At 39.3% G+C, this 22,776-nt stretch overlaps 1 protein-coding gene across 4 annotated transcripts in view; it reads right to left on the reverse strand.

Annotated features, from left to right (window-relative positions):
* Positions 1-16,757, reverse strand: part of esrrb (estrogen-related receptor beta) — a 58,176-nt gene extending 41,419 nt beyond the window's left edge. Inside the window, exons 1-2 of one of the 4 annotated variants that reach the window (XM_066667068.1) lie at positions 15,902-15,986; positions 7,659-7,727 (exon numbers count right to left, since the gene is read on the reverse strand). The gene's annotated coding sequence lies outside the window, so the exon portion shown is untranslated. Of the gene's footprint in view, positions 1-2,987; positions 3,078-7,658; positions 7,728-15,901; positions 15,987-16,680 lie in introns of those variants that run through there. The other 3 variants (XM_066667083.1, XM_066667076.1, XM_066667090.1) reach the window with 3 other exon arrangements.
* Between the last annotated feature and the right edge of the window lie 6,019 nt (positions 16,758-22,776).

Genomic DNA, 22,776 nt, shown 5'->3' on the forward strand with positions numbered 1-22,776 from the left:
TTGAACCCAACACCATGAAAATGAAATAGGCCTTTTTCAGTCAATGTGCATGCTCTAGAGGGAGGGGGTGCTAGCCAGGCCACCACGCTGAAGAGCACTAGGAAATATGGAGAATGCCCCTGCCTAGCTTTATAAATGCTTTAGGTTAACAGCTATCAAGGGAATATTGGGGCCCCAGACCTAGGGGGCAGTTTTAAAATTTGTGTGTCTAAGAGGGAAAATGATTGAGAGAGAGAGAGAGAGAGAGAGAGAGAGAGAGAGAGAGAGAGAGAGAGAGAGAGAGAGAGAGAACAAGTACACACTGAAAGCATCATCACATCACCAGTGAAGGGTAACAAGGCAGCAAAGGTAAGTGGCACTCGCCACATACTCCACTGGGATCCATCTGAATCTGTGGCCGGAAGCAGCCCCTAATTTTGGACTCTCTCATTCATTAGTATTTTTTAAGCAGAGCTAGAGGAGAATGTGAAACTCTGTGTTATAAAACATAAAACAGCTGCTCTAAAGAGGCAAACAAAAAGAGGAGGAGAAAAGGATACACAGGGATTTAAGAGTTTGACAGAAGTGAAAGAAGGGCAACACATGCACAACAGAGGTTAGTGATGAACACTAGTGTTTATGTCACATTACGGTTTTGTTTTTGAGATAAATGTTATGATATTTGACCAAAAAGGGAGTCATTTTAGCCAGATAAACTACATCTAACAAAGATAGTGTGCCCTTTTTTGGGAACAGAAGTTTAAGTTTGAAGCTTTTATATTGTTACATACTGCAAATGCAACCTTTCTTTATAAATGTTATGCTTGTTTATTTTAGATTATGTAGGATGACCTAGTTTGTAAAGCACTTTGTGACCGTTGTCTGTGAAAATTGCTGTATGAATCAATTTTACTTACTTACTTACTTTCTACATGCTGAAAACACATTAGTGAACATATTATTAATGTAATTGTCCTGATGCCTCTATTTTTACCAGCACTGTTTAAATCATGTTGATGCACATGTCTAGGATAATCTCAACACCAAAATAACAACTGTGATCGGTCAAAGATTGCAATAAAACATGCAGTGATTGATTAGAGGCTCATCTTCATCACACACACTTCTGTCGTGCCGGTATTTTGAAGGCTGACGTGGCAATAATGATTAAGTAATTATATTTTGTTCTGCCCTGAAAGATGCAGAAAAGAGCAGAGCAGGCTGAGCAGAAGAAAAAGAAAAAGAGAAAAAAAGAGAGATAGGGCAGTAGATCAATAGTTGGTGTGGCCTGCTTGCAGTGGCGGCTGGTGCTGGGTTACCACGAGGGGGACGGAGCCTGGCCCAGCGGCCCGGCAATTAAGCTCCTGCGTCTCCAGCCCAGGATTAAATTTAGCCCCTCTCCCCGGCTTCTCCACTGCAGGCTTTATAAAACTATGAGCTCACTCATGACAACAACATGAGCCCCAGCCATGCCCAAGGCCCTGGGCCAGCCTGACAGCACCGGCCCAGACGCAGATCACATCTATCGATCCTTCTCTTCCTTCCTGTTCCTAAAGGGAGAGGGGGTCTTCAGATACAAAAAACTCTACACTGACATAAGCCTTAGCGTATGAGAAAGGAAACAAAAGTCAAGAAGCAATCAGCTGGAAGGTTTTCCTCACACGACAAGGCTGAATTATGCAGAATTCATATTAAGGTGCTGAACAACATCAATACCTTATAAGCATTCATATTTAAAGTCAAACTAAAAGCTCATGGAAAGTCCACAACACCTTATATCTATGTAAACCTCAAGGAAAAGAAAGAAAATAACAAACAACCTCTGTACCAGGTTAATGAAACAGCATTTGTGAAATGGGGAAACATTTCTATTTTTCCACATATTGTTAAATGTTCACACAATTTATAGGTCATTTCAAAACAAAGTGTCACGGGTTTTCACATCTCACTTAAAATTATACTATTTACTGACTAATCACAACGGTCAGAAGGTATTTCTACATGAGCACAATCACCACAGTGGCACAGCTCTGTTCACTCTGTGGTAGTGAATGAGTTAACATGTAACTGCATAAGCCCAGAGGTAAAGATCCCTCTTGAATTGAACAGCTCATCATATGGAAAAAGTAGTTCAGTCCTCGCTTGGCACACACAAGGGAGGGTTTTTTAAATTGTTCCCTTTTTTCTTTTTTACACTAGAAATAATGTATAATGGTGCTTTTCCTGCTAAATAATTAGCTGACATCAAATATATTCTGGGCCTCAGAAATAGAGTGAAATGAGTATGTGGGTGTCCCTTCTGCAGAAATCATTCAGTGTGTCTTTGGTTTATTAAAGGGGAAAAAAAAAAAAGTATTACGACCTGACATCAGTCCTCGTGAAAACTTCAGCATCACTCACTGAATGAAAGTTAGAATCTCAGGTGGCGTGTGAGGTTCTGATATGAGGCTGTTCTTCACCTTGCCTTTGTCACAGGCACATCTCTCTTCTCTAATAAGAAGACCTCAGAATTAGAGCACATACCTTGTGTGAATGAAACACTGAGCAGTGTGGGGACATTATTTTCAGAAGCGGGTTTGGCCATGATTTCTCTACACGAAATGTGAGAAGAAAAATGCAGCAGAGCTCATTTCAAGAACATATTGATAAAATACTGATGTACAAAAGCCCACCACTCTTTCCCTGGTACACCATTACAGAAGCACAAAGGATCACTTCACTTAAACTTTTCCTTTGGTCTCCAAAAACTCTCTTCTATAGACAAAGAGTAAACTCACTTATTAATATATACCATACCACAGTCTAATCATGGTCTATTCAAAGCAGACACGAGCATCATCCTGAGATCCATTCATAACAGATGGAAGTAAAGGTACACCATTCTGTGTATATTTCAGGTTTCAGTGCATAAGCGTGGGGTAGACGCAGACAGAAGCAAGGAACGATGCATGAAATTAGTTCATTAATCTTCCTCTCATAGGCTGCCCTTGTTTAGTGGGGAACTCTACCTGCTATGAACAAAGAGCCAGTCGCTCCATAGTCATCAATTACTCTCTTCATCACAGGGAATACCCAGTAGAGAACGCAGCACACATCCGCTGCAGAAGAGATGAAAACATCCACCTGGGCTGCCCAGAGCACCTGACAATTACTGAAAAATCAAATGTGTTAACATCTGCATTTTCATTCATGTTCACACAAATAAAAACACAACAATGTTACTCTTACTCTTCATAATTCTTTACAGGCTGACACTGATTGGTTCTAGATACATAGAACTCCCTAAGAGGGTAGTCTGTCAAACAATTCAATTCTGCAAGCTCACAGGGGGGTAGATTTGCCTTAATACAGTCAACTTTCTGCTACCAATGTCCTGCCACAACTGTGTATATACACAGCGTATCCACACCAGAAGATATATATAAAAACAACACTTTTCCTAAGTAGATCCATTGCTTAAATGGTTGACACTTCAAATCTAATCTGATAATGTATTCCTTTTGAATAAATTTCAAACAGTATCAACTGTCAAATCATTTGAAGCACTCACAAAATGACATGTTCCGGTTATACTCAAGTTTAAGTTGCAGTACTCTATTTCTCAGTGTCAGTGTTGTTTGTACTGATCGACTTTGAAAATCATCCTTCGCTACAGGCAAGGAAAATTCTCATCGGCATCTTCACAGACACACATTTTCACTTACCAATCTCATTGCATTTTGTAAATATAAATACGTTTTATATTAGATTCCTACAACACAAAAATAAAATTGAGGGTGTGCAGTTTTACCCATTCTTGCTTGATACAAAAATTTAGCTCAACGGTCCATGGTCACATTTGTCTGATTCTGTTCTTGATGCACAATAGGAGACAAACACATGATCTCTACAACTCTGTACTTTTATAGTTCATGCAGAATGAGTTCTGGCATTGTCTTGCTAAATTAACTCCCAGAAAAAGATATCTCCTTGATAGAAGAACACGTCTCCCTAAAATCCCAGTGTACCCCCTCCACATCAATGGCACCTTCGCATACGTGCAATTAACCCATGTTCTGAGAACTGATGCACCATCAAACCATCACAGATGGGGACTAAAAAACAAGGCAGAGTTTCTACAAAACACTGATATATGGCTTTCTTCTAGCATAATATATGTTCTTGCATTTCTTGATGCAGAGACAATTCTTTTTTATGTGACTTCAGTTCTCCAAAGTACTCCAGAGCCCATGTGGCTATATTTAATCACAGCAGCAAAACAATTTCTCATGCAATTCTCAAAGGTAACACTCATTCAGCAGTGGTGTCTGGCCATGCCATACACAGAATGAGAGTTCTGCAGATTTATTTTTCACAGTATTATGTATGGTAGATGAAAAATATTCTTTGCAGTTGTGCACTAAGAATAAGAATAAGCCAGTGGTGGATGCACCTTTTATGTGCAAATGTTTCAAAACACTGATTATTCTAAAAAGTTTTCACTCTGATTTTGCCATTTACCAATCTTTTTGAAGTGTTTTGTCAGCATCAAATTCATCACGATGGGCTTTGAAAACATTGCAAATCTTTTCTTTGTACATCAGTACATCTTCGTTATCAGGAAAGTAAAGTTTGAAAAAAATTCACAAATCACAGATGCCTGTTTTTACTGTTTAAATATTTCACAAATTTTCTGGAAATTTGTTTGTACTTAAAATTCCAGTCCTAATTCCACAAAGAGACAGTGTGTTTCTATCCCCATCCAAACACTCCTCTGTCTGGCTGGCACTTCTACCCTGCAGCCTTTGCCAAAAAGTTGCAGTGCTGTGTCCAGTGAGGCTCTCCCCTGCACCCCGCTGTGCCTCAGATACTGAAACAGCTCTCGCTCAGCGACCAGCACACTGCATAAAGATTTACATTATAATGCACTCTGCTTTTCGGTGAACACGCTGCTCATCATTCACAGGTCAGCACTTGAGAGCAAGAGGAACAAAAGCACCCATATAATGGACTTTGATTTACGTGGCAGAGATAACACAACGACATTGAATTAAAACAAAGAAATGAAATGGACGTGATAACCTTCCAAAAGTCAGAGGAGAAGCTAAAGGCTTGTGTACAGACATATTACATTATTCCCATTATTTTGTAGAAACAAAAGAAAGTAATGTAATTAAAGATTGAGGATAATTACCAGTCCCATCTAGCTTAAATGACATTTGTATACCTGGACATGTTGGGGTCTCTAAAACATGTTTAAATATTTTATACAGAGCACACACACGTGTTGTATTTTCCTTTAATACCAAAATGTATTTATATCTTTTTTGTATTTGTATGATTAATATTCAGTGCTGTCAAAGGTCATGTTGACAGGTTAAGCAAAAAATTATTTATTCTATTTCTCTAGATTTTTTTAGAGAATATTTCTATTAACTTGCTGAAAACAAGTTAATATAACAAACTGAAAAAAATGAAGACACATAAATAAATAATACATTATAAATATATACCACTTTCAGACCTTAGTTTATTTCTTATTTCATGTTAAATTTGGTAAATTAATTCACAAAAAATCAATTTGCTAAAAATAAGCGCAGTATTCTTGGCTTATTATTTATACTTATTATCAAAAGTATGAGTCTATGCAAATGTCAGTTTATTGTATTATATTACAGTTTACTATTACTTTACATGCTGCTGTTTGCTATGTGTGTGTGTGTGTATGTATGCCTGTGTTTGTGTGTGTGATACAGGCTGAGGCTGGATGTGTTGCTGGGGCCGCTGCAGCATGCACTCAGTTCGGCTGTCAGGAGGAATCAGAGCCAGTATTGTGACGGACCGTTTCAATATTGATTTCATAAATAAACAGAGCTAACCATCGATCCTAACGTTATTTTGCATTTCAATTACTGCTCAGAAACATAACCTTCAAACGACTGGGTGTTCAATACCAATAACATTCTCTGATAAACGCTCGCATAGCCACCCAACGCACGTCGTGCTTCAATTTTTCCTCCCCCTTTCTCCAAAGTGTAAATTAGTGGACTTAGCATTTTCCCCCCATAAACATTTAATTACAGAACGAATCAGAATGGAGGGTGTGGATCGTTTCCCAGGTGTCTCTGGCAAATGACAGAGTCATGGATGCAAAGGGAGATCGAGTGGCATGGACAGCACAACCCTGCAGCCATGAAACTCATATTTCCCTTAAAGTGCATATACAGCACCCACATGCTGACATCTGTCACATTCCATACAGGAGCAACTTTATATAGAAATATATCCCATGGACACTCATGAAGCTTGAAATTAACTTTTTTTTATTTTTTACTTTTTTTTTTTAATTAAATGTGTTTAAATCAATGCAAAAAACATAAACATAATAATATTTTTTAAAACTATTTTAATAGGCACTGACTAAAATATGAACATTCTGTTTTTTCAACAACTTTTTGCAGAAATAACCACTTTGCTTGCCTCTGACCACATATATATCATTTTGTCCCTCAAAAGTGCGCTTGTGTGCGTGCGTGTATGAGAATCTTGAGTGCCTTTTTGGTGTTGGAGCAACAGGAAGATGTGCTGATGCGCAGTGTCAGTGATAGCAGTGTCTGTAGGGTGAGGCAGGCTGCAAAGGCCCTAGGCCCGTCTCAGTCAGGCATTATCCCCAGTGCGCTAATGGACCCCACTTTATTTTTAAACACACTGTCACAGCGCAGCTAGGATGCCAAGGTTACCTTAGTGAGAATGAGGCGGGACGGGCGTGTTGACGTGGGCTGCTTTGGATGCTGCCGCAGGGAGTGAGAGCGCTTAATGAGGAACTGAAACTGTAGCACTTTGAGAAGAACACCTACAGCTGGAGTTGGCTTCAGCCAGCGCTCTCCAGAACTGACTAACACACCACGTCTAAACGTAATAGACAACTACACTGAGTACTGCAGAGACTATCAAAAATGCTACAGAAAAATAAATAAATAAATGAATAAGACTTAAAAGGCAAAAGACTCCTCGCGTCCTAGCCCCCAAACCAAAAAGAGAACTAATAAATAAGAAAAGCTACTAATAATTAACAATTATATAAAAAGTTGATGTTACATTTTTTGGTCTATTTTTTATAAATAAATATTTATGTGAATAAATATTATGTGTTAATATTGGCAGACATGCACATAAAACATTTTGTATTGATAACAAAATTCCCAAATTTACTACCATATCCCTTCAAATGCTGGTATATACAGAGTGGAACTCAAATAATGTGGCACCTCTAATTCTACTACTAAGTTGTTGTAATCTAGATGACAGAAAGAAAATTAAAACATTGGCTGATTGTAATTCATCTGAAGTAGAAGTACTAAACTGACACATGGATAACTGGACTATATCTGATTTACCATTATAAAACACAAAGAAAGCTGCTACACAAGAAAAGACTCCATATCATTCTGCTAAAACTAAGCAGTTGTAGTTACTGAGGATGTGTTTGTAAACCAGAGAAAGTGGCAAAAAAAAAATCTGATTGATTCCTGTCTGTAAACACAAACACACATCACAAAAACAGCAGTGGGATGGTCAATACAGAGCGCATCCCAAATCACCCCGGGGAAGCCTTAGCTCCCCTGTGGGCCACGCGGGTGCACAGCCACTAAGTGAATTCATTTACAGTGCAAGGAATGAGAGTGCTGTGCAGGGCTTACCAGAAGTGAGAGGGCTCCAGAGTGGCCAGTGGACTGAGTAATCGGCCTAATGAATGGGACAAGGAGGCCCTGTTGGTACAAGGAGACGCATTTAGAAATGGGGTGACAGCAATGGAATTAGAAAAAGAAAAAAAGAGAGAAAAAAAATGCTGTTGTTTTGTGTGTTTGTGTAAAAAAAAGCCATGTAGTTGTCCCATCATTGTGAGGGAATTGAAAAAATGGACACAATGTGAAACAAATATCACTTGTGATTACGCATGTGTTTGATCTGGCAAAAGGTCAGTGGATTGGAGGTGGTCACTGGCTGGGCTGTAGTGGACAGAGTGAGCTGAAGTCTCTTGGTTTAGAGGAAAAGGTGGGTAGAGCGCAGCCACAGGCAAGCTTCTGTGGGTAATGTATTCTGAAACCAAATTACCGTAAGCCGATCCCATCTGGATAGTGTTGGAGTGGGGGCTGCTTTGGTTACCCACGATAGCATCTCCACGCAGACAGCAAAAATCTGATTAACCCAATAGCACTGAAACACTTGGTCAAAGAGCAAGGAGCTTTTAACTTAAGATACACTAATGCAATTCCCTCGCCTTGTTTTCTCTAAAGCTAATATAATAAAATGGAGGAGAGGAGGAGAAAAGAAGAGGGGAAAGCAACAGAGGAGATGTGCATTTTAGGCGCTCAATGCGCCAACTTGGGAATGAAGTCAAACAAATTTAAATGTAATTCATCATTGAGTGCGTATGGAGGGTTCACCACAGAAATACATAATCCAACTGTCATTCCACTAAACAGAAAAAGAGGAGGAGGTATGAGTAAAAAAATGGGGGATAGGTTTGTCGGTAAATGAGCAAAAGGTAGAAATGTGTTGTCTCTTTTCATTCTTGCGCATTGCAAATGTGCCAACAAGCTTGGAAAAACTCAAAGTGACAAGTCACGATATTGCCAGATTTCTGAATGGCAAGGAAGCACCACAACTTGAGAGGTGCAATAAAGCGAGCCATTTCCCTCCAGCTGCTACCTGCACCCTAGCAACCAAACTTAAAAAGACATAAAAGACAAAAGAACTTCCACATGTCGTAAACACAGTCCACATGCTTTACTAGAAAGCTTATACTCACTTTGCGATATTAAATGTTTGGTTTCACGTCTGCAATAAACAGTCCTGACTTCTCTACGGATACTAGCCAGCAGTGTTTACACTTTCAGTGCTTATTCAGGACAGCGGGGCATGCTGAGGTCAGCCTATATAGATGCATATATTCGCACATAATTCCCCCACGCCACACTAAGTGACTAACCAACACATTCCCCTCAATAATCCAGTGACAGGACAGATACCTTTCTCTCTGATTCTCACCCTATAGTTAAAAAATTCAGCAAGATCCCCCTAGGATCTGTGAAAATTACAAGTATTCAGAACTAAACTTGTAAGATAAAATACATCTGCTCTAAGATAATCCTGAATTTTTAAATTATTTTTCTATTTGGTGTTTTTAGTAATGCAAAAAGGAAATATTATGATTAGACAATTACTACTTTACGGAATATAAGTGAGTGCATTTGGATAAAAAATAAGAAAAAAAAGATGCACATGATACAAAGAGAAAATAACTGTTCAATAACATGATTGTAAAATCTTAACTTTTAAAACATACTCCAAGCTTGCAGTCTCTCATGTATCTCTGATTTCAGCAAAAACACACACACACACCAAAATTTTACACACACTTCTGCTGATGTAGATCATCAATAATGTAGATGCAATTATATATATACACACATATATACACGTATAAATAAATAAATAATAAAAAAAAACAAAAAAATGTATTATATATTTATTAAAAATATCAAAATGTTACATATTAAATTATACAAAGTTTTGTTCAGAGGGCCAACATATGCTCCGTCGTCGTACTATAATTGCACATGCTGTTGCATGCTTCAATATCTGTTTGAGCAGCACATTCTACACATCAGGGAAGCGTCCCAAACTCTGAGTTAGTCCATAGCGTTGAGCAAATTACAATATAATGATTATAAATTTATATATTTTAAACTTTTTATTTATTTATTTATTTATTTTTTACATTTTTCTTTTTACATTTCATCGGTGTGAATCTGTGCCAGTGTGTGTCATTTACCTCACCATACACATTTTGCTTTGAAAAGAAATTGCACCAACTTTTAATTCAAGTTGTATGGAAACAAAAAAATCAAGTATATAAGATTAATTATAAGGAAAAAATATATTATTATTCTAATTTAGTAATTCAGTTCGGGTATTTAAAATCCACGAATTGTAGCTACAGTATAAACTTTTAACTACACTGTAAATTAACCTAACATTTTCACTTCATTATTCCTAAAATTACTACATACATATTACTGCTAAATATTAGCAGCTCCAAAACATCAAAAGTAAACCCAACTAACATCAAACATGTATATGTGATTAAAATAAATATTGCTTGATTAAACTTTGATAAATACCAACATATTCTTGATGTGTAATTATGTGGCTATTCTAAAATACAGCAGGGATGCACAAAAACACAAAACTTTTTTATTGTGTTACATTGCATTCATGTCACATTTAAAGTTAATTTTAATTTTAAAGTTATATCTATCCGTTTAGGAAGAAGCTGTCCAGTAGTGGACCTAGAAAAGCTGAGCTGTATTGAACCATTATAATCCTGCTTAGTGTTAACGACAAAGCAGATTAAAATATGCGTGGCTAAGGAGTTAACGAGCTCTGCAGTGCCCAGCATGGTCAGCGACGGCCAGACACACTTCCCCAAAAAACCCACGGAAACACACACTGCCCAGAGTGCAGCAGGAACTGATGTCATTTTAGCCCATTTCAGCCTGTCTCTTCAGTGCATCTGTAGGCTCGTAATGTAATCCTACACACCGTTCACAATGAAAAAATCCATACAGCTCAGCTACTTCACATTATTCTTTTCAAGCATATCAATCTTTCAACAAGCCACAGCTGAGATCTTTTTTTATGATAATCCAGCCACAACAACGCACACATTTGGCTGATTAGATTTTTCACATGAAAAGAGTTATTGTTGTAAATTAAGAGTGCTTTGAATATGGTTTATGACTCTTTTTCAACATGATATATATCAGTATATCAGTACATGTTGAGATTACATGCCAGGCACAGAAAAAATCTTCTGATGCCAGTAAATTCTGAAACATACAGAACACAATGTAGAAAAAATACTGAACCTACAGGGTTTAAGAAGAAAATACATGCTTAGATTTTAAACATGTAGATCTGATGTAAAGAGAGCTAAATTCTAAAGGGAAAACAACTTTTGAGAAAAAAGACAGTTGAGGGCAAAACTGAAATGTTGGACAAAAACTAATAACACAAACACAAATTGAACTGAAATGTATTTAAAACGAGAGACAACAGTCAACTGGGAACTGTAAAGTTAAAGAGGCGCTCTGAGGCTTAGTTGTCAGGCTGGCCAGTATTAGATATAGCAAAACAGTGTAGGGGTGAAAGAGTGCGTCCTGCGCAGCTTTTAAAGCGAGCCCACTTCCACAGAACCTTAATCTGGGTCTCTCACTATAATAAATATTCCCACCATGTAATTCAGCCTATCCAATCCCCATGAGATCTCTTTAATCTTGTCTCTTTCCATTTAGTCTCATGCATTTAAGAGCAGGCACTGATCTAAGCGCGACTTCCCTTTTATTCATGGCTTTTGTCCCGTCAGAACAAGTACTTTAATGTTTGGGTTTTTTCTTTTCTTCTATCTTTTTGAAATGCACATTCACACAGTTGTGCATTCTCATACAAATTAAGGGAAATGGTACTTAAGTAGCACCTAATTGATTGGCTACGCACTTAACGCAATGGGCAAAGAGTTACCACACATGGCTAACAAGCAGCTTTCAGGCAAGGGTTTTTTTTTCTTCTGTCCCACACAGAACAAGCTCAGAGCACCTGCCCCACTGCTATACTTGATAATCTGTTCAAGCCCTGCATGTGTATGTGGGTGACTGGATGCTGAGTTCCAACAGAGCCAAAAGTGAAAGTAATAAGCCCCTCTAGAATAACACTAAAACCTGTCCATCAGCAACCCGATACTGTCACCGAGAAAAGATAGAGCAAAAGCAGAGATATCAACATGCTGAAGAGACTGAAAGAGTGTGGTTAAAATAGACAAGAAAAGAGGAAGAAGCACCTACTGGTTATGATAGCTGAGAGGATCAGGGATGCAAAGTTCAGAAATGTCCATCAGTCCAGTTTTAGCATTCCAGGAAGCAGAGAAGGAGGAAAGAGAAAATGAGTGAGCCCCTAATTGTCCCCCCAAAAAACGAGAGACGGATGAGCACCTTCAAAGGAAAATTCTGAAGGAAAAAAAGGAGGAGAGAAAAAAAAAAAAACAACGTCCTGCACAGCACCCCCCTCCAGTCTGCACAGGTATGTGTCTGTGTGCGTGTGTGTGTGTGTGTGTGTGTGTGTGAGTTAGCAAGTACGTGTGTGTACGGAGGTATATGAGAGTCAGGGGGGCCAGAGGTAAAGTGGAAAGGGGGGGCGTGAGAAGGAGTGAGCGAGGCAGAGAAGGCAGTGGACAGAGAGAGCGAGCACGAGCGCTAAGATGGAGTGGCTGTGCGAGAGCGAGCGAGAGAAATGACTCTTTCCATGCTCAGTATAGGGCTCTTTAAGACTGAAGGGCTTGATGAATATGGAACAGCTGCTGTTGGCTGGCTCCGGGGGGCCGGACTTAAAGCGATAGAAGAGAGAGCGAGAGAGAGAGAGAGAGAGAGAGAGAGAGAGAGGCTGGTGGAACACTGAGGAGGGGGTGGAGTGGAGGAAAAAGGGGGGTCTTAAATGCCCACACAGACAATCGCACACCGCGCTACACAGATACACACTAACACAATTTACTACAGAGCTCCGTGTGAGGTCTTACACTGACTCCTGGGATACAATAAGAAAAATAACACTAACTATAAACACAAAACTGACATTAATCAGAAGAAATGATATATTTGGAAAATACACAGAAAAACCTTTTTTTTTTTAAATGTAAAGTAAGTAAACGTAAAAATGTGCAAAAAGAAACCCGCTGGTTGCTACTACACTTAGAAATACATATTGGACCCTTGTTAATACAACAGTGTAAATTCTCTCCTGCTGTCACATACACAGATTCACAAAAAGATACATATTCACAGGTTTTACATCTGTTTAAATATCTGAAAAAATGTAAATATATACAGATTCAATGGTTAGTTTATAACACTATTTAAAAAAAACAAAGCTCTTACTCCATAACAAGATAAGGATGTAAGTACCTCACAGCATTACAAAAAAAACATTACAAAATCACATCCTGGTAATACAGTATATATAGATATTTTTCCAGACATTGGAGCATATGTATTATTTATTTCTGAATTTATTATATTTCTCACTAATCTTTATAATATCTTTACTTTTTTCCACACATTAATTCCTAATAATTATGTAATACTCACAAATAGATGTAGAATATTAAATCAAGGAATAGTTATATATTTATGGTAAAACTGGTTTATTTCTTTAATTAAATAATAACCAATGGCTGCCATAAACAGAGAAAAATGTAACTTGAAATGAATAAGCATCTTCAAGTTTGTTCATAATATGCTCACAAACACATCAGCAATCTGGTCACTGGTCTTGATTTTTGAAAATAGCTAAAAATGGAAGTTCTGCTGAAATAAATCAGTGGAGTTATGTGAGGTTTTTCTTTCACAGACACCACCACAGACTCAACCATCTTGTGAAAGTTTCAGCACAAGTGTGAGAAATATTTCAAGCCATAAGTCAAAATGGACACCCATCAGCTTCTAAAGCGGCGGAAAATCCTCGCCTGTCTTTAGTGTCCCGCGGTTTTAAAAACGCCTGTGTCTCACTGTTGATCAAGCCTTAGAAGAATGCAGGGAATGCAGATACCATTTCACAGTTGATGAGGGTTTCCATGTTACTGTATCCCATTTTATAAAGCAACGACACACCATATCATACAAAAGGAGTGCTGACAAAGCCATGGATGACCAATGGGCAATTTGAACAGATGTAAGTTACAGTGCCTCCCAAAACCAAAGTCTATAAAACACACAGAGCCTCTGCTGGAACATGGCAGAAAAAAACACTGGGTCCAAATTCAGAAACTATTAAATGTACATTTTACAATCACAAACGAAACCATGACTGACATCCACTTGTTTCTTATCTTTTTTAAGCTAGACTTCTGCTTCATGGAATTGCTGGAACATATTAGATGGTGGTGGGCTTGTCACTGGGCAGCTCCAGCCTAACAATTAGAGAATCTAACCCTTTTCTATTCACCGGCTCACGTTTCCATAATCAATACTAAAACATCATGCAATCCCTATTGATCATCACAGGTCCCCACTGATGCTCAACTGCAGGCCTCCAAGTTTGTTTTGCATAAAAAAAAAACCTGACTTATTCAGCTGAAAATCGCAGTTAGTTTGAAGTGAAGGCGAGTAAGATATAAGAGGGAAACCAGGAATCAACAATTAATAATGACAACTTCTTTAATAATAAAAAACAAAAACATGAACAGATGGATCAGTGTCAAATCTACAGGCAGCATTTACTTTTCCATTTAATTATTGTACATACCCCAAGTTCTGTGTCACAGATCCAGTTCAGTACTTCAGAACGCCCATATCAATCTATCTGAGCTATAAGAACAAACTCTAAAAAAAGCATCAAAGGCTCCTCTGATCCAACATGCATGTAAAAGGCTCATAAGGGCCCCAGCTATGTGCTAAGCTATTTTTAAATACATCAACATTGTGGTTCATATCCAGTGGATGATTGATGTCTGAGAAATTCAGGAACATACTGTAATTTAATTGCAAAACATGGGATTAAAGGTCATTCATCCGAGATTCTAATCCACCTGATTTGGTTAAAGGGGAGGGGAGCGATCCCTTTGGAATTCTTATTAAGAGGCAGGCAACTGACTCTAAAAACTCCTGCACAAAAAGCAGCCTCATTCATCTTTTTATGTCTTGCCTTACACATGAACATGACATAAATCACGAATATGCTGAATAATAATAATAGTGAGAATGCTTTAAATTGTTTCTGAAGTAAGCTGCAATACAGCTGCTTCTTTTTTCACACAAAAAGAGAGAATAAATAGGTATTGTGCTAAGAATGCTAAGAAATGTGCTTTAGAAAAAAAATAAAATAAAATTTAGAATAAGAACAATAAAAAATCCAACACCTGAACTTATGATAAATTTGTACAGCTGGCAGGAAATTAAATGTTTAGTGTCTGGAGGGATTAAAGAAATGCAAACTGGTTCTCTCAGTTATTTGCTCTGCCACAAAAAGCATATCTATTCATATATATTCTATATATAAAAGGGTAAATCTATTTAAATACAAAAGAAACAACACTAAAACTACACTGTATATTTGTGACCATTTTTAAAGCCCAAACTTGTGGCTTTCCTAAATGTGTCTGGAATTTGAATAATCAACAAAATAAAACAATATATTTGCTGTATATTTGTAGACTGTGCTTAACAGAGAAATAAGTTCTCAAAATACATACAGGAAATTTTACTGATTCTGTGACAGCAAGTGTAGATAATTAACAGTGTTCAGTATGATGAATGTACAGTAAAATAATGACTAATCTCTCCCCTCTTTTTTATATCTTTTCCCTAAGAGGTTAGTACCCTGCAACTAGTTGTATGGTGGATGACTGCTGATGAGACGGGAGAGAGAGAGAGAGAGAGAGAGAGAGAGAGAGAGATCATTGCACCGCTTCTTGGCAGCATGTGACATGACACTGATCATTAACGCGCCTCATTTTATTTTAATGTTCCCCATTTAAGGTATTTTAAGATGGGACTTAGAGATGTTGCCCTCGCTCGCGTTATTTACTGTGCGACACGGCACATGTTTACATTTTTACCCACGTGGTGATCTCATCTGAACACTTAACGTGGCTCACGTGGGGAAAGAAACTTCACACACAGCCCAGCCGCTAGATCCCATTGTCCTCACAGTTGTAAAATATCTTCACAAGTTTCCGAGCTCGTGGTCACTGCGTGGACAGCTTCACCAGCAATAAACCACGGACTGAAAAAGCCATGCTTGAACCAGAAGGCAGACGAAACAATACGGTTTTAGCAGCCTATGTCTTAGAGAAAAAGAAGAGAGAAGGAGGAGGAGAGAATTACTCTACCTTCTCACACACACAGGTCATTTCGAGTTCCCTCAGGTGTGCCTGTGTTAGAGAGAGAGATGTCTTCAGCTTCCTCTGCCTGCGTTTACCTTTACAAACTGACTGCTGCTTTTTGCCGTTGGACGACAGGTCTGTCCACCCCTCCTTTCCCTTTTCCTCCTCCTTCTCCTCCTCCTCCAGCTCTCCCTCACTCCCTCCATCCCTCCGAGCCTTCACACACGCTGAGCTTTCTACGAACTTCTTATTCGAATTTTCCGTTCCACCTTAAACGCTGCGGCGGTTAGGTTCTCGCACAAGTCTGTAGTGAAATGGGGTTTAACGCATGACTCCATACGCTTAGCATATCACAACAAATTCGTGTTTAGCAAAAAGACTTCTTTACAGTACCAACACAAATACATTTTACTGGACCTAACAATTGTTTCGGCAGCGGGTCTGTTTTAGTTGCCAGAATTTAGGGACTGCACCGTTTAAGGTGGAACCGACAGCTTAAGGTTAAGGCAGTTAAGGCCACACTCCTTGAATTCCTTAAATAAAAGGTAATCTCTGAATAAAAAGAAATGAGACTGTATCTGGGGTTTTACCTTTTACGTCTAAACTACGATACATTTATCTAGTTAGGGAACATAATTGTATTCCACCGCAGTGGAACTTTTTTAATGTGGCCTACTTCAGTCAAAATGTGTCTTGTCTCCAGACTAGTATCTACACACTGTTCTATTTTAAAACGATCATGAACGGTAGCTACACTTGTCCGTTAGTCCTAAGAAAAACAGTACCAGAGCAGACACGTTATGTCTTCAGATGTAAACGCAGAGCTGACAGGCTGAGCATCGTTATATCCCCAACACCAGCCGCAAGTTCTGGAAGAGAAAAAAGGAAGAAAGAAAGGTCGATTTGAGTCCGCCGTTGATGAATAAATTAGAAGACAACAGTCTGAGGCGAGGTGAGCTGAGAGTTGGGAGACGGTGTCATGTAGTCAGCTAAGGGCTTCAGTCCAGCCTGGGAAAAGACTGAAAGTGCCATCTGAATTGTATTAACTTTATTCATTTATTAATTTTGTTTACCTTCTGACAAATTCTCAAATACATTCCCTTTACCTCGTAGCTTTAATATCAGTTGAGGAAAGCAGTCTGGGTCATGGTTAAACACTTTAAATTGACCTGTGTGTGGGTCAAACGTTCAACTCTTCACTCTCATCACAACACAATTTACATATTAGTTCCACAGTAGTTAATTAATATTAGCTTAATAACAAGCCTTGAGGTTAAAAATGAAACAAACCTGAAGCAGCAGGTAGTGTCGCAGTCACACAGTTTCAGGGACCTGGAGGTTGTGGGTTCGATTCCCGCTCCGGGTGACTGTCTGTGAGGAGTTGGTGTGTTCTCCCCGTGTCCACGTGGGTTTCCTCCGGGTGCTCCGGTTTCCTCCCACAGTCAAAAACACACGTTGGTAGGTGGATTGGTGACTCAAAAGTGTCCGTGAGTGTGTGTGTTGCCCTGTGAAGGACTGGCGCCCCCTCCAGGGTGTGTTCCTGCCTTGCGCCCAATGATTCCAGGTAGGCTCTGGACCCACCGCGACCATGAACTGGATAATGAATGAATGAAGTTAAATTAGCATGTTAAGGCAGTTAGCATGTAACATCATATCCAGGGTAGCTAGCACCTGAATTTGAGGGGTATTAATAGCTAAATACATCTCTGAATTAATGTTATGCTTAACACGCTGCATAAGGTGTGGTCTGGGGTTAAATAATGTCTAGTAAAGGAGTTTGATTTGGATATTTGTAAAATCACTTTTATTAATTAATTAAATTATTTATTATGAATATTAATGTTTATAAGAAAATATAGAATGTTGTGAAAGTATATATATATATGAATTTAACAACTACCTACATGTCTCCTTAATTTGTACACCTGTATACTTTAGGCCTTCTGCCCACCACTTAAGAGTGGCACACAAAAGGAAGGATAAAGGGGGGGGGGGGGGGGGGGGGGAGATTATACACATACACACACACACACTGATTGAATCATCTGACTGATCATTTCAACAGTCCAGATATAACTATCTCCACTAGAGGGAGCTCAGTTTCACAAGAATTAAAGCAGGTGTGGAGGCTTGTATGTATTAATATAGGTTCTTATATTCTAAGTTGTTTGTCTTATTTCCACAGGGAATACATTACAAATGCAAATTTGATTTGAAAGCATGTTTGTGTGTAAATAATAACATATAATGAACAAACAAGCACCTATCTGTCACTTTCAATAGCCACAGAGCACTTCCATTCAGAGTACTGTAATGAAAATGTATTCACACTATTAGTAATAGTTAAGTTGCTTATACACAGTTAATTACTACTATGCATCAGGTACTTATTTTAAATTGTACTGCTCTTTACATTTTTTGTGAGCTGAAGGCTTTTAAAAGTGTGTGTGTTATCTTTTCCTTATCTTTGAATATGCATTTGCTGACATATGTAAGCACATTAATCACTGATTTATTTCAACGAGTTGTATGTCTAGGAAGGAAAAGCCTACAGAATTGATTCTATATAATAATGATGGAGTCAGTGGTTTCCAACAATGCAGTGTTTTATGTGAAAATTTCTTTATGAATAAATTAACTACAGCACTTTTTAACATTTAAAGCTCAGAAATGAAACAAGACTTGATTTTCATAAGCTTTAATCTCAGTGATTTTAAATATGAAATTATTTGCTAAGTCATATTTCACAGGCCCAATTGTTACTGAATGTAACATTTGATACATTCGGTTTTGATGGATTCGTATGAGTTTTGTTTATAGTGGCTTGCTTTAAAAAGCAGTATACCTAATTATTTTTTGCCCTCCGCCTGTATGCTTCTCCATAAATGAATTATGACATAATGGCAAACTGAGTTAAAGTCACTCAGATTTGGAGTGGATAGACAGTGGAGCAGCTCTGGTAAAATATGTTCTCAGATCAAAAAGAATCAAGCATTAATCTAAACTTGCCCTTTTGAACATTGCATAATTCAAAACCCAAACATTTTTCTTTCCAGTGCTCAAACCAAATCAGACACCAGGCTCTCCTCTAAACTCATTCCTCTGTCCACTCCTCTCAATCCTCTCCAGCCCCAAATTTCATTTGGAAGATGCTAGCGCTCACCCAGGTGCTCCATGTTAGTATCTTGCTTCACTCCACCTCATCCTGTAGTTACTCGGTTAAACAAAATGGACAGGAGACTCTAAGTGGTTTTTGAAATCTTTGAATGGACTTTGGAGTAGATGTGCCGTGCCACTACTGGACACAACCTCCTCCTTTATCTATCCTTGATACTCTCTCTCTCCCCCTCTATCCCTCTATTTGAAATGGGGCCATATCAAGTGGGATAAGTGAGAGGTGGGGTCCAGAGGAAAGATGAGGATGTCTCCTTCATGGGATCTGACAGCAAATCCATACACTGCAATGTTTATCATTGAGCCATTACCACACCGCCAAATGAATAGACAATAATCCAATAATTTAAGCCAGATTTACTTGTTGAACATTCTTTTTTTTTTTAAACAGTGGAGTGGCAAATAATGATTTAAAGAAAATAGCACCTGTTACTTCATTCCACAAGACGGTGTTAGTGTGCCTAAAGGAACACTATGTAGTATTTTACCTTAAATTTAAGCTTCAAATGGATTGTGATGCTCATCAGACATGTAATTGGGAGAATAGCACCTCTCTCACTGCTCTGCAGGGATGCGTCTTTAAAGACTAGACCATGCAACTTCAGAATCATTGGGTAGAGAAGTCTCGCTAGAACTGCGTAACACTACAAGAAGAATTTTTCCCGGTATGGACATTATGGCAATGGCTGGAGCAAAAGGAGCAAGAGAGTAAGTGGCCGGACAAGAATTAATACTGGACTGACTTTACTCAGTGGAAGGAGCTGAGAGACAGGAGGACACAAGGCAGACATCTTCTTGTTGGCCTAGTAAGTAATAAAATATTGTTGCAGGGGTGGTACAGTGGTGCAGCAGGTAGGGTCGCAGTCACACAGCTCCAGGGACCTGGAGGTTGTGGGTTGAGGTCCTGCTCTGTGTGACTGTCTGTGAGGAGTGTGGTGTGTTCTCCCTGTGTCTGCGTGGGTTTCCTCCGGGTGACTGTCTGTGAGGAATGTGGTGTGTTCTCTCTGTGTCTGCATGGGTTTCCTCCGAGTGACTGTCTGTGAGGAGTGTGGTGTGTTCTCTCTGTGTCTGCGTGGATTTCCTCCGAGTGACTGTCTGTGAGGAGTGTGGTGTGTTCTCCCTGTGTCTGCGTGGGTTTCCTCCGGGTGACTGACTGTGAGGAGTGTGGTGTGTTCTCCCTGTGTCTGCGTGGGTTTCCTCCGGGTGATTGTCTGTGAGGAGTGTGGTGTGTTCTCCGTGTGTCTGCGTGGGTTTCCTCTGAGTGACTCTCTGTGAGGAGTGTGGTGTGTTCTCTCTGTGTCTGTGTGGGTTTCCTCCGAGTGACTGTCTGTGAGGAGTGTGGTGTGTTCTCCCTGTGTCTACGTGGGTTTCCTCCGGGTGACTGACTGTGAGGAGTGCGGTGTGTTCTCCCTGAGTCTGCATGGGTTTCCTCCGGGTGACTGTCTGTGAGAAGTGTGGTGTGTTCTCCCTGTGTCTGTGTGGGTTTCTTCCAGGTGACTGTCTGTGAGGAGTGTGGTGTGTTCTCTCTGTGTCTGCGTGGGTTTCCTCTGAGTGACTGTCTGTGAGGAGTGTGGTGTGTTCTCCCTGTGTCTACGTGGGTTTCCTCCGGGTGACTGACTGTGAGGAGTGCGGTGTGTTCTCCCTGAGTCTGCATGGGTTTCCTCCGGATGACTGACTGTGAGAAGTGTGGTGTGTTCTCCCTGTGTCTGTGTGGGTTTCTTCCAGGTGACTGTCTGTGAGGAGTGTGGTGTGTTCTCCCTGTGTCTGCATGGGTTTCCTCCAGGTGATTGTCTGAGAGGAGTGGGGTGTGTTCTCCCTGTGTCTGCGTGGGTTTCCTCTGGGTGACTGTGAGAAGTGTGGTGTGTTCTCCCGATGTCAGTGTGGGTTTCCTCTGGATGCTCTGGTTTCCTCCCACAGACCAAAAACACACGTTGGTAGGTGGATTGGCAATTCAAAAGTGTCCATAGGTGTGAGTGAATGTGTGTGTCGCCCTGTGAAGGAATGGCTCCCCCTCCAGTGTGTGTTCCTGCCTTGCGCCCAGTGATTCCTGGCAGGCTCTTCACCCACCACGACCCTGAATTGGATAAGCGGTTACAGACAATGAATGAATGAATGAATAATGTGTTGCTGCATTATTTAGTGATGAGTTTTGTGGATGAAAGAGTTATAGATTTACTGATACGTGAGCCAGGGTTTGCCACTGCTAACTTTAACTAGATTAACATTTGGACATCAATTCTAGAAATAAGTGCTTTTCTGTCGGTTGCTGTATGGTTGTAATGGCTAGAGTACCAGCAGAGTTACACTTTATGGTTATAATGACATGGTCCAGTGTAAATTATGAGTGACACATAGCTTTTATCATGTAGTCAACATCATTTTAATTGAAAACACACATTCTCCAGGCTCAACATTCAAAAATTATTACAGCTCTGACTGTTGCTCAGAGAGAGAGAGAGAGAGAGAGAGAGAGGAAGGAATGGAGAGGTTTGCACATGTGTTTGAGTGAGAGAGAGATGGAGAGAGTGCATGTCTGAGTGTGTTCATCACTATTAGCCGGTGTGAATATCCACCGGCTCAGAATCTGTGTGTGTGTGTGTGTGTGTGTGTCTGTGTGAGAGAGAGAGAGAGAGAGAGAGAGAGAAAGAGGTGGGATCCTGTTTGACTTGATTTCACAACATCACTTTAAACGTTAATTACACTGAGTAACTGGTGGAAGCCTGTTCTTAAATAGTATTCCTTTAAATTAACATCATAATAAAATTTGTGCTATTGATTTGATCACAATTAAACTGCAGTGTGAAACAATTATTTCATAAGTGTGGACTACAGTCTGTTCTGAGAAGTAGCAGAATTACTGAAACAAAAAGCTAATTGTGAACACTCACTGGCAGAGCAGTGTTAATCATGCCAGGATTTGCCATATGATTGGAGATTGATTTTTGATTTTTCACATATGAGAGTTTTAAATATTGTTTTATCTGATAAATGTGAATAATTATATATATATATATATATATATTATTTGTCCTTATACTTTGTGCTAGAGTCTTAGATTTTTGGTGCTAAAAAAAGAAATTGAATGGCTGTTTCAGCGATTGTTGGTTTTTGAATTTTGCACATTACTGTACATTGCATACCAAAAAATCCAAGCAATATTCAATTAATTTGTGCATGTTTATTGATAGTATGATTGTGGTATAAAGTGTCAAAACACTAATAAGCAAGCATACTTAGAGAGATTTTAACCAATTATTGTTTAGACATGCAGATACATATGTATATGAATGTCCATAAATGTCATCTATATTATCTTCGTAGCTCTGATGTATTGTTGTATGTATATAGTGCCTTTCTAGCATGTTTTAGACTGCACAGAACACCATTCCGTTCAACACACACACACACTGGAGAGAAGTTGCAGCCAAATGCATACAGCGTACTCTCAACCTGGACTGCATCGAGCACTAGGGGCTTCACCCAAGATAGAGAGCCAATCCATATCTGGGCACACACAAACTGAAACCATTCTGACCCAGACACACTCATTCACTCACACCAGGACAAGTAGCCAATTAACCTCACCTGGACTGTGGGAGGAAATTGGAGACCCTGTGTGACACTGGGAAAACATGGAAACTCCACCCAGATGGGACCTGAACCCAACACAGACTGTGACTAACTACCAAACCACCGTGCTGACAAGT

Source organism: Hoplias malabaricus, chromosome 1 (assembly GCF_029633855.1).
Source record: "Hoplias malabaricus isolate fHopMal1 chromosome 1, fHopMal1.hap1, whole genome shotgun sequence".
Taxonomy (NCBI): domain Eukaryota; kingdom Metazoa; phylum Chordata; class Actinopteri; order Characiformes; family Erythrinidae; genus Hoplias; species Hoplias malabaricus.